Raw genomic sequence first — 13761 nt, 5'->3', positions numbered from 1 at the left:
AACAGGTGGAACACTGGATACCCAGGTAATAACAAAGGCATACTATTGTTATATTGTACATTGTGGGGTTATTCTCTACCATTAGCTTCACACTAACACTGCACCACAGCTGTGTCAAGGGGATTGAGTCAAGTCATTTGGGGTGTAAAAGCAGAGTACAGACCCAATCAAATATCAGCAGCTCCTTCAGGGTCAGTGCTACACATGGAGGCTCGTCCGGGATACTGTTACTCTGCAAGCAAGCAAGCCCACCCTCTTGACACCAGTATGGACCTTGACGCTGCGATTCAGAGGTGCAAAGAAGCAATCGCTTGCAGAAAGGCGAGTGTGACCGTTGAACACCCTGGAAAGGCCTGGGAGGAAGAATGTCAGTCCAGGGTCCTGAGAGCAACCGCTGACACAATATCTAGGTCTCCATCCATCCAACAAAGCAGGAAGAGCGATCCTGAGCTGGAAGAGCTGACGCTTCAGCTGCAGAGAGAGATTACCAAGATGATGAAGATGTTGAGTGGGTCATCGGATCTCATGTCTGAGTTAGACACCTTGAAGATGCAAGTGTCCCAGAGGGCAGAGATGATGAATAAATTGATGGCAGAATGTACTGGGTTGTCTGGCCAGAAGCCCACGAAGCAAGACGTCTGTCAAAACTGTGGAGGTGTAGGTCACTACCAGCAAGTATGTCCAAGCCCACGAAGGGAGACAGAAGACTGGCGTAGACCTCAGAGAAGTGACCCAAGGATGGAGAGAAGATCCAGGCCTTCGAAAAGAATTTTCCCTGAGTCTGCAAGGGAGCAATGGAGAACACCTGCTGTTTATACTGTTTCAGTGGGAAATGGCTATCAGTCTCTAAACCGACGATGGAAGCGGTGTGCCCGGCGGCAGAAGCTGAAGAGAGCACGAATCCGAGTATGCCAATCTACTGTTACAGATGTTTCTAACAGGCCTCCTACCCAGTTGGTAGGCCCTCTGCCTGTAGTGCCTGTTCTGATTGAAGGGATTTATACCAGAGCCATCCTTGATACAGGTGCCCAGGTTACCCTGATGACCAGAGACTTTTACAGCAGGTACCTGTCATACCTGCCTTTGGAAAATTTGGAAGACTTAAAAGTTCAGGGTATTCAAGCAGAAGATTACCCTTGTGATGGATGTCTGCGGATCAAGTTGTCGTGTGACCCATTGAGGGCTGGGAAGCCTCAGAACTTTGAGACACTGGCCATTGTCTGCCCTTGGCTGCCGGGGTCCTCAAGAAGTTCGTTGATCGTTGGGACAGCACAGATTTGGTGAAGCGACTGTTAGCCCCTGTTGTCCCCAGATGTGACCCTCTACCCTCACTGCCAGAAGAAGGGTTGGAAGTGTCTACTTTTTCCACAGTGGATGGAGAAAAATCCAAGGCAGAAGTAATTGAACAGAAAGAGAAGGCTAGTGAGCCTACCGTGTCTGAGTCAAGGAATCAGAGGAAACGAAGAGTCATTTCCGAACTCAAGAGACCAACCTGTGATGTGTTGGATGAGAGTTCCACAGAAGTTGTTCTCACCCCTCAAGGGTTGCCAAGAGAGTCTGACCTTTTCAACACAGATTTGATGAGAAGAAACCCCATCTCACCCCTTGACACATCTGTACCAGACACCATAGTGTCAGCTGTGGGTACACAGAACAGCTCCCTATCACACGAAAACTGGTGGGAGGCTCCTCTGTCGGTATTATGCAACCGCCTAGAGGCAAAAAAGTGTAATAGGAATAAGATCCTAAATATCTTTGGGGACCAAAGACTCCAAGCAGGGGGAGTGTGTAGCGCTGACAATTTTTGCCTGTCTTTCTAATGTAATGATAAAAGTATGGACAATGCATTCTTTGGTATTTGAAATGTGAAATGGACTTCGTTTTATTTTCCTTTTCAAGAACATTGGAGGAATGTTACAGGAAGTGACTGTTTGTTTTCATTTTACAAAGAATTGACCTACCCACAATGCCAAGTGACCTCAGCGCTGAACTGCATGCTGGGTAGGCCATCTTAGCTCTCATCAGGACTCATGGCCTGCCTGCAAGGATCTGTGAGGAGTTGCTCCACAGAGTTGCGGCCTACATCATGTGGATCGGAACAGCAGCCTTTGATCCTGCCTTACATCACAGCGTGCTGGAGCAGCAGTATGATAGTTCCAGAGACCCTTGAAGGAGATAACCAAGGACTCCCGGTCATCTGTGAAATGGAGCAGCATGACAGCGCGGCCGTAGCAAATAGTCTGAGATCTTGTGGATCGGAGGCATCCATCTGTCTGGACCTAGTGTGGTGAGAGGGCTGTTGCCCATAGTTTCTTAACGCACCTTTTCACACCTAGACTTTTAACACTGTGTTGCTGGGACCTGTAGTCCCACAGAGAAGATCTTGTTCGGAAAAGACTGAGTTTAAATAGGCATCAAGCGTAATCTTCTCTGTGCTACTGACACCGTGTTATTCAAAGCCAATTGCACCGGAGACAGTTACAGGTGTACTGCATTACAAGAATAGTTCCAACATCCATTTTATGTTAACCCTGGTTTGTTTAACCGTTGGATTACAATTTAACCCACACAAATAGCTAGCAGAAGACAGAAGAAAGAAAAGAGTGCATCTATCATTGCAAGGCCTTGCATCCTTTTTATTGTTTAGCAGAGGGAGAGCTTTATAAAACAGGGGGAGCTCCCTAGGACTTGTGTTATGCTTTATGGAACAGCATTTGTCGTGTTACTGTTAACAGAGCATGCTGGAAGTGGGAAGGTGCCCGGAGTGAAAGTGGTTTCACTCTGACATTAGTCCCACTTGGAGACGCACTTCTAAGGGGTTAGTTAAAACAAACTTTATGTGTACAGACTGATGTGAATAAAACCCTTTGGCTGTTGCACTACGTTTGCACTACGCACAGTAAAAAACACGCAACCCACAAAACGCCAACATGTCCCATAAGCCACATATAGCACAGCCCATTTAAACCAACAGGCTTCCCTATGTGTGTCACAGAAAAATTGAGACACAAAACTCTCACTCCCACTATGCTAGATGTGAATGGGGCCTGAAAGTGAAATTGGTGCAATAACACAAGAACAATGAGGCTCCATTCACATCTGTGCGTTTCCTTGCATTTCAGAAATACGCTGCACCAAAAATTGCAGTAAAGAACGCACCAAGCTCCACTCTAAAAAAAAAGTTCTGAAGCTTCTTTGGGGCGATTGCTGTGTGTAGGGCAGCCCATTCAGGTGGATGGGCTGCCCTATGTGTGATGAGTGAAAATGCTCCAAAATGCCCCCCCCCCGTAAAAAAAAAACAAAAAAAAAAAACGCATGTGGGAATGCGAGCTCCCTCTATGCAGATATGTGATAGGGGCTTGAGAGCTGAGTGTTTCTGTCCACTCCCACCTATGTACTTGTATAAAGCTGGCCATACACTATACAATCTGATTGTGTATTTAGTGAGAAGGGTGATCACTGATTGATTGCATTTAATTTAAAAAACGTGCAGCTGGGAGTGGGGGGGTGGATGATGCAGGGTGTGTGCTAATGAGGTCAGCTGGTCAACTCCTTCCTGTGTCATGACCTACAGTCTGTAAGGACGTAAGACAGAAGCAATAGATACGTTTTGAATCCTGGATGTAAGACAGTAAGGTACGTGTCTGTAGATTTTATGGAAAGCTTCGATATTTTTGCAAAAAAAGTACATGATTGCTATATTGGTGCATAGGGGAAATGGAATTTAGAAAAAAAAAGGTGAACTTAGCCTTTGTCTAATTTAAAAACACAAAAAAGCTGTTTGTGGTATGTACTTTTCAGGGCTTAAAGAGACACTGTAACTTTTCCCTTTTGTTTGGGTCTAGCAGCCAATCACTAGGCCCAGGAACAGTCACATGAGAAATGGGTGACATTACCACTTCCACTAATGTCTGACTCCAGCTGACACTGGGGATCTTACTGTCAGCTGCAATGGTGAAAGAAGCAATGCTGGAGAGATTGGGAACATTTTTGTTTAGTCTTATATAAATTCAGAAGTGTTAAAACAGTGATCATCATCTTTTATGAGGTATAGAGTGTCTCGCACCAAAAGGCTGCAAAAAACATTCAGCATATGTAAAGCTACAGAACACTGTCAAAAATTGCACCCATGCTAGAGGAAATGGCCAGAAACTGCACACAGGTGTTAGAGGTGTTGTTGGAGATGGGAGACATGCTGCAGGAGATAGTCAGAGATTGGGGACTTGTTACACGAGATTGCTAGAGATCACTGCCATGATAGTCACTTTCAAAATCAAAATCAATGCCCCCCACTTCCATTACTAGGGTCTTCAAAAGGCTGCATATAGAGCACCAAAAAGCTCTAGTGTGAAGTTTGTGAACCATACAGGTTGGGCACCAGGGACTTTTTATAGCTGTGACATTACAGAGGTTCTAACTTTTCTTATTGATGTTTGCCGTAAGAATGCTAGAAACATGTGTAAGCATGCTTTAAAGCAAAAGTAAGCATGAGAATGCAGTATAATATATTTCCAATTTAGTGTCCTTTTTGTTTTAATATAAAAGTCATAGAAAAAAGAAAAAAAATGTTGTCTTGTATTTTTTTTTATTATGATGCTTAAAACTATTTTGCTCTTCAGTGTTTTTAGGTATATGTTATTAATATGCTAGAGGACATGTTGTGCAGATATCTATGCTTGGTATTGTTAAGGTTATGTCAGCACATTCTCATAATTTTCTTGTCTTCACAGTAATTTTAGGAAAGGTCACCTATTAATCTGCTTTGAAAGTATAAAAAAAAATTTCCTATGCTTAATGAGATTATGTTTTGAACCTTGGTGATGAATATGATTCAACTCAGTGTAGGCGATTCTTTAAATTTTAATTTATTTTCAATTTATTTTATTACACGTTATGATCCTGCTATGTGAATACTCAAGTCTTTTGACAATGACATTACCTTGTCAGTTGTTTCATTGCCAGTTCCCAAGAATATTCTTTGTAATTAAACTAAGTAGTAGAGCTATAAGGGCCATAGCAATTGTGCTTGGGGCCTAAGCGCTCTAGGGAGTTTGGGACCCAAATTGTGAACACTAATTACCTTCATATTAGATAAGTACTGCTCTGGCTATAGCAGAGTTTACCAGAGCATTTTGCATGCATATCGAGATATACAGTAGAAGTTTCAAACTTGGAGGCTTGAATGGTCTTGTTCTATATTTTGTTACTATTATTACAAGTTTTGTTGGTCACCCAAAGATCATCTACCACAAAGTCATTGGACCCTGCTGCTGTATATGTATCAGAAACGTTTCAATAAAGGAGATATTTAACATGGAACACCTCTAATATGCACTAGACTGAGTGGCTGAGATCCTGCTCACCCTTAGGCCTCATGCACACTGGACGTTAAAATAACCTTATGAAAACGTCAGTAGCTTTGCAGTGAGTTTTTCAACGTTTTTGCAATAGTGTTTTTTAGCGTTTATTAGCATTTTTCTGCGTTAGCGTTTTAACGGGGTTTTTTTTTTTTTGAAGAAAAAAAATTTTTTTTTCAATGGATCAAAAACGTTAAAAATCTACTTTTTTGGGGCTTTTTTTTTTTTTTTTTGAGCGTTTATCAGTGTTAGAGCGTTTTTACAGCTGAAAAACATCTCTCAGAACCCACTACTTTTGTTTTTTTTTACTGCTCATAAACGCCACTGACCGAAACGGCTGATAACAGCCTATGTGTGCATGGACACATAGGATAACATGATGGAGAGTTTAATGACTGTAGAAAAAAACGTCTACAGCCAAAAACAGCTGTTGTAAAAATGTAAAAAAACGTCCAGTGTGCATGAGGCCTCAAAGTCACTGACATCATTAGTCACCTGTATTCCCATGTATTTTATTTTGGTCACTCACTGGAGGAGCAGCATCATATCTGGGGCCATTGTCGGTATAGGATCAAGTAGCAGTATGGGCAACTTGCCCCAGTTAATTTTAAGACCAGAGTACACCAAGTACTCCTTCAGAGTCAACAAAGCTGAACACAAAGAAAATGAAATAAAAGTCCAGATGTACAAGAAAAAGACCAACACCAGAGAGGTTTATTCATGCACTTGTAATTCTTCCTCTCCTCCTCTCACATTTACATGCTTGTGTCAGCACGTGAGTATAAAGTGCACACTCCCCACATAGTTAAGGGTAATCCCTTAATTTAGGAAGGTCTTTAAGCGCTTTATCCTGACGTGGGACGTCACTGTATATCACAATTCCTCTAAAGTTCACTGGACGCTATCTGGTATTGCATCAACTGGGTCTCATGCACTCATAATTCACAAAAAAAATGCCAGGAAATTACTGTATATCATAGTACAGTATTTATTAAAATATAAGGTGTCCAACAAACGTGTAAAGCAATGGTCTCTCACATTTAAAAGTGCCTCAAACCGGCATCAGCGTATACAGACTTGTTATCAAGGAACAGCACTACAGCTCCACTCACTAGAGCCAGCGTGCATTCCAAAAGTTGGAAATTCATATTTGATGCAGTGTCACTCTTTAACCGGAAGTTAAGGTGTTCCATTGCCATCACTTCCAGTTAAAGAGTGACGTCACATCCAGCACATACTTTTGAAGGCATGCTAAAACCCTTCAATCGTGTGTTACAGTACTTACAGGATCGTTGTTGGATCATCTTGGACTCCATTCAGAATCCTTGTTGGGATTTCCAGGATTCCAGGACCTCCACTACCTCCAGGAATTCAGAGTTCCCAGTAATGATGCTGGGCGTGAGTATTTAAGCTCCAGTCTTTGCAGTGGCTGGTTCTGTGTCTTCTCATCAGCTACCTGAGAGCTAATACTTACAGCGGGTGGCAGTTGCCTGTTTGCTGCCAACCCAGACTGATTTGGCTTATCTCTTGCCGGCTTCCAGCCTAGAGATGAGAAGGTCCGGAAAAATGGAAACACTGGGAAAAAAAACTAATCTCCCCAGTTTTTTTCCAAAGCTGTTTTTTTTTTTTTTTAACAGAAAAATTGGAAACAATTGCTTGTAGGTTAATTGGCTGCTAAATTTAAATCTAAATTGACCCTAGTATGCATATGTAGAAAAGTGAGTCTGGGACTGTAGATTGTAAGCTCCTTGGGGGCAAGGACTGATGTGAATGTACAATGTATATGTAAAACGCTGCATAAATTGACGGTGCTATATAAGGACCTGTAATAAATAATATGAAAGATTTCTGAGACTTTATGTAAAGTCTTAAATTTATTGCAAGTTCTCTCAGCTGAAGACAAGCAAATCCTGGAATACAATGCAAGTAACACTGTACTTCTCAACGCAGTTCTCAAACAAGAGAAATGTGCACTATTGCCACTAGGGGGCACTACAGGGGTAATACTCCAGTTTAGTTTGCTTGTGGGCTCCAACTTGTACCTCCTACAGCTGGGTGATTGTTGGGATACAGTAAATGATAGTTCCTGTCCTCTCAGGCCTTAAATTGACAGGTAAGAGGGTACAGTTCAGTTAATTGTTTTCTCTTTTTCTCCCCTTGGTAAAATGTTGAGACCAACATCTAGAGTTTGGAAACATTTCCACAATGCAATTTCTGCTAAGAGCAAAGCTGCAATTTGCAAATTGTGAGAAGAAATATTATTTTTCAAATGCTACATGTATGAAAAAACACATCCTTGTATGCCAGAGGTGCCCTAAAGACATTAAGATATACTTACTCATTCCAGAAACACTCTTTCTGCTGCTTCTGGATCATCACAAAGTGTTCTTTCACCAGCAGCATCTTCAAGTAAGGAAGTGTTACAAGCCACAGCCTCCCAAAAATACATAATCCCTTCATTTATAGATAAAATGACACCTGAAAATCAGGAGAACATTGATCAAGCTCCTGCAAGAGCAATATATGCTTCTGGATCAGCATCGTCAATAACAGAAAATGCATACTGGCAGGAAGCTTATAAATTATTATGAGGGAAAGGGGGGTGGTTACTTGTTCTTATGTATAGTTGAAATGTTCTTAACACATACAGTCCTTGTTATTCCATTTGTAATAAAACATACAATTTTAAAAAGCAAGTTTAGTTTATTTACTGAATAAGCTGCACTTTTATTTCAAGCATAATATATACTGCATTTCACCTTTCCGGTGTAACAAAAAAACACTTTCAATTTGTAAAACTACTTTGCACTGAATTTTTTTCCCAAAATTTCCTTTTTTTTTAAATTTTACATCTTTACTCCTGCCTTGGGCCAAACTCTTTTTTGGCTGCTGACTGCCACCTCCCCCGCCTGGACCCAACTACTTTCTTTCCTGCCACTTGCCAAGACCTCTGCCTGGACCTGACTACTTTCTTGTATACAGCATTGTGAACAGTCTCTGCACCACAGCTCTTCTGTCCTTGCAGTAACTTGTTTGGGTGATCCTAAGGGCTGTAACCTGTTGTCAGTTTTTCAGCGAGGAAAACTAGGGAACACTAAGGTTTCTAGGCCGTCTCCACCATCAGAAGCCCTGGTGTCTTGACTGGGTCCACATCACCTGCCAAGGGGCACCATAACATGGGAGACAGAGTCTAGCTCTCCATCAGAAACATCAGACTCAAAATAGCAGTCATGATCAGGGGTTAGGCTTGGAGATCAGTAGCTATAGCAGTAGAGAGGTGCACACCGACTAGCAGAATTAGTACACAAGCAGCTCACCCAAGGTACGGGTTCTAAGCAATAACTAGTCTTCACCAGAGCTCCTGATGGTGGAGATGGGTTTCACTGTGTGCTAGAGCCAGGTCACGGTCCCCAAGATCACCTCACCAGGAGGTGAGCAAGCCAGGGTCTGGTAACAGATGTAGCAGGTAGGGATTAGGCAGAATCATAGTCCGTAAACAAGCCAAAGGTTGGAAACAAGTGGTTGCCAATTGGGATTAAGTGGTAGTGTACATGAGAAACAATCCAAAGGTTGGTAACTAATACCAGTGAAGATAAGGACAGCTACAGGTTGGCAAGGAGCAAGATATTGGCTGGAGAGAGTACAATATTCTGTCAAAAAAGAAGTGCAGAGACATGGCTTTAATCAGGAAGTTCATGGGAGGAGCAAAGAGTTCAAGGTTCACCAGAAACAAGGTACAAGGCAAGATTGTTCAAGGGATCAGACAGGGAGCTGTCCAGCATTTCAGTGGCACAGTGAGAAGAACTAAAGCCAGACACTGCAATGGTCCCAGATCCAAACCTGGCAGTAGCATTTCTAAAATGCTCTTCTGAATTCATTGGCCTTTATAACTCTTTCCAAGTTTTAAATGACATCTATTATATTATTATTATATTAATCCTAATTTTTCTAGGCCTATTTTTACAACTGCTCAGGAATATGAAGTGAATCAGCATGTGAATTAGCCCTTAGATGATCACATGCAGCAGACATAGAGAAATAATGCTGTATGTACAGTACAGCCTAGGCACACTTACATTCCAGGTTGTGCACTGCTATTTTTTAGAGGATGCTCAACAAAAATGATGCATCATTTAGGGTAAAACTTGGTCATAATTACCATTTTTAAATGTTTCCTATAGCAGCAAATGTTCACTTTTCGACTTTAGGTCTACTTTAAAAGAAGGCTGCAACGGCATGACCCATAAAACTAAAATACATTAAATCAATGTGTTTTAGTTGGATATATAGCAGGCTTCTGGCTATTTAACTATGCTCCAAAACTTTTTAGTAAAACCCAGAAACATCTGCCATAAATAGTATGTTAAGCTTACTGTGCCATAAATAATTTATAACCTTTCTTTTGCAGTTGATGTATTTATATGGGGTTGCACTAGCAGTTTGAGTCAAGGGAAATAAAAACACCAACTGAAATTAACTAAAGGCCTAACAGCAGAGATAGGTATAAAAAAAAATCACACTGAAATAAAATGATTAGAAATGAAATGGCAGCATGAGGCGACAGCTGTGATACAGGCCTGAATCTTACTGCTTATTTCCATATGTAGAAATGTAAGGATTATGTTGTTAGACTGTCATTTACATTTTTATAAATGCAATTGGAAAAATGATGTGTTATGAAATGTAGCTAAATTGCAGAAGCAAGCAAGCTATTTTGGTCAGAAATGAGTTTGTGACTGCTGCTGAAATTGCTTTTAATGTTCATAAAAGTTATTAAAATTAGGCAGGTTTTTAATTTAGGTAAATATATTTTATTTCCTGTACTGCACAAAAACATTCTAAGCTTATTTCAATGGACAATTATGGGCATGGAACACACAGCAATGTAACATCATAGCAGCTTTCCTACAGGACTCATGCATTTATAGTGCCTGATGCGGGTTCCTCCTATCCTCAGCTTTTTAACTGTTGACAGACCTACTTCGTGCCAGCCAAGCAGTCTAAATTTAGCGATACCCAAGGAGGAACCGCTGGATGATCTATTCCTTCTGCTTACGGAGACGATTAACCACTTGAGTAGTACCTGAACTCACAATACACCTGGGGTTTTGCAGGGGGTTTATTCGGCAAGTAGGACCAGCAACAGCAAAACATTGATTCACAATTGTATATTACAATTATACTAGACAAAATAATGCAGATGACACAAAACACAGAGGCAAGTGTACTGTAAACAGAACTGTTAAAAAAAGATAGCACTGCGGAGGTGCCTAATATTAAGGAGTCACTCTCTCTAAACCACTGGACAGTGGATTCTGAGCACAGTAAAAAGGTGTTAGGGTCCTGTGTTTTAGGTTGCACTCACTCCCAATTGGGAACACTCACTCCCAACTGGAGTGGAATGTTAACCCAGAACAAATGGCCAGGGGTCTCTCACTACTCCAGGTGACACAGTAGCAGTATCATCTGCGACAGTCCTTCCCACACAGGGTCTCCCTTGCAGTTACACTGCAACTCAGTCCCTGGTGGACACAACGTGACAATTTCTTTGCAGTAATATACGTAAATCCTAGCAATTGGTTGCGCTTTTAACTAAAATAGTAAATCCACACACCTATCTCAGATGGGAGTAGCACTGTAACATTGTACACACAGTTGCCATCAACACAGTCCTACATCAGAACTCCTGGAATAGCAGGTCTCTGGACAGTAGATCTCTGGATCAGCAAAATACGGGTCTCTAGTACATGCATCTAGTACTTTATTGCCGCACCTCTCACTCTCTGAAGCAGCTCTGCAAACACTATCCCTCTCAGGTAGCTCCAGTCTCCACCAGGGGTTCTTTGTTTCTTCTCCCCTCCATCCGGGGAAAGTGGGGCCTAGTCCCAGGTGTTTAGCTGGTATGAGTCCTCTTTACAAATTGGACTCCTCCAAACTGACCACTACACTGTAGTGGGGTCTTGCTGCAGAAAGGAGCAATAAACTACAAAAAGGAGTAAAAGTTTTAGACCAGGTTACATGTTTATACAATAAGCCTATATACAGTTGTGCTCATAAGTTTACATACCCTGGCAGAATTTATGATTTCTTGGCCATTTTTCAGAGAATATGAATGATAACACAAAAACTTTTCTTTCACTCATGGTTGGTGTTTGGCTAAAGCCATTTATTATCAATCAACTGTGTTTACTCTTTTTAAATCATAATCACAACAGAAACTACCCAAATGACCCTGATCAAAAGTTTACATACCCCAGTTCCTAATACCATATATTGCCCCCTTTAGCAACAATGACAGCTTGAAGTCTGGTATTTGTGAATGAGGCTCTTTATCTTCTCAGATGGTAAAGTTGCCCATTCCTCTGGGCAATAAGCCTCCAGTTCCTGTAAATTCTTGGGCTGTCTTGCATAAACTGCACGTTTGGGATCTCCCCAGAGTGGCTCAATGATATTGAGATCAGGAGACTGAGATGGCCACTCCAGAACCTTCACTTTATTCTGCTGTAGCCAATGACAGGTCAACTTGGCCTTGTGTTTTGGATCATGTTGGAAGGTCCAAGTGCTTCCCATGCGCAGCTTCCTGGCTGATGAATGCAAATGTTCCTCCAGTATTTTTTGATAACATACTGCATTTATCTTGCCATCAATTTTGACCAAATTTCCTCTGCCTTTGTAGCTCACACATCCCCAAAATATCAGCCATCCACCTCCGTGTTTCACAGTAGGAATGGTGTACCTTTCATCATAGGCCTTGTTGACTCCTCTTCAAATGGTTGTGGCCAAAAATCTCAATTTTGGTCTTATCACTCCAAATGACTTTGTGCCAGAAGGTTTGAGGCTTGTCTCCGTGCTGTTCGGCGTGTTATAAGAGGGATACTTTGTGGCATTTGCATAGTAATGGCTTTCTTCTGGCGACTCAACCATGCGGCCCATCTTTCTTCAAGTGCCTCCTTATTGTGCATCTTGAAACAGCCACATCATGTGTTTTCAGAGAGTCCTGTATTTCACCTGAAGTTATTTGTGGGTTTTTCTTTGCATCCCAAACATTTTTCCTGGCAGTTGTGGCTGAAATTTTAGTTGGTCTACCTGACCGTGGTTTGGTTTCAACAGAACCCCTCATGTTGCACTTCTTGATTAGAGTTTGAACACTGCTGATTGGCATTCTCAATTCTTTGGATATCTTTTTATATCCCTGTCACGTACCTGGTAGGTGGAGCCCGGAATGCAGGGAATGGCCTCTCGTATACCTCCGACTCGGGAACCCCTGGTAGTGATGACAGGGGCTCGGGAGTGCGAAGGGGCACAAGTGCCTGACTGGAAGGCTGGAGCAGAGAGCTGAATCAGGTAGTCAGCTGGGAGGTGTCCTGTAGTCCGGCAGCAGGATGTAGACAGCAGTGAGGTGTCTTGTAGACCAGCAGCAGGATGCAGACAGCAGGGAGGTGTCTTGTAGTCCAGCAGCAGGATGCAGACAGCAGAGAGGTGTCTTGTAGTCCAGCAGCAGGATGTAGACAGCTGGGAGGTGTCTTGTAGTCCAGCAGCAGGATGTAGACAGCTGGGAGGTGTCTTGTAGTCCAGCAGCAGGATGTAGACAGCTGGGAGGTGTCTTGTAGTCCAGCAGCAGGATGTAGACAGCAGGGTGCAGGCAAGCCGGGTCAAACACAGACGGGCAGATCAGGTACAGAAGGTAAATCCGGGAGAATAGTCAAAGTCCAAAAGCTGAGATCAGGGCAGGCAGAAACAGAGTAGTCAAAGTCCAAAAGCCGGGATCAGGGCAGGCAGCAAACAGAGTAGTCAGGAACAGTCCAACAGGTATCAGGTAGCAAATGCAAGTAACAGGGCACAAGGGGTCTTCAGGAACGCTGTAGACTGGACAGCAAGGCAGCAGTGGAACAGTCCTCTTTAAATAGCCCCTTTGGCGCCAAGTGCGCCGCTGTTGGCGCTATTGCGCATGCGCGTACGCAAGTTCGCGCTATTGGCACTATTGCGCATGCGCACGTTAGCGCTATTGCGCGAGCGCCGGATGGCGCTTCTGTGCACAGGCATTCCTTTAAACTTTAGTTTGCTGGGATATTTGCAAGAGGGCTTTTCCTGACAATCCCTTTCCTGTTTTATACAGTTCAGTTATCTTTTCCCGCAGATCCTTTGACAATTCTTTTGCTTTCCCCATCACTCAGAATCCAGAAACGTCAGTGCAGCACTGGATGAAAGATGCAAGGGTCTGTCAGGAGTCTAGAAACTCATTGACCTTTTATACACATACACTAATTACAAGCAAACAGATCACAGGTGAGGATGGTTACCTTTTAATAGCCATTCAAACCCCTTTGTGTTAACTTGTGTGCATGTTATCAGGCCAAAATCACCAGGGTATGTAAACTTTTGATCAGGGTCATTTGGGTATTTT

This window comes from Aquarana catesbeiana, linkage group LG01 (genome assembly GCF_042186555.1).
Source record: "Aquarana catesbeiana isolate 2022-GZ linkage group LG01, ASM4218655v1, whole genome shotgun sequence".
Lineage (NCBI taxonomy): Eukaryota > Metazoa > Chordata > Amphibia > Anura > Ranidae > Aquarana > Aquarana catesbeiana.
Note: the sequence above shows the minus strand (reverse complement) of the source record.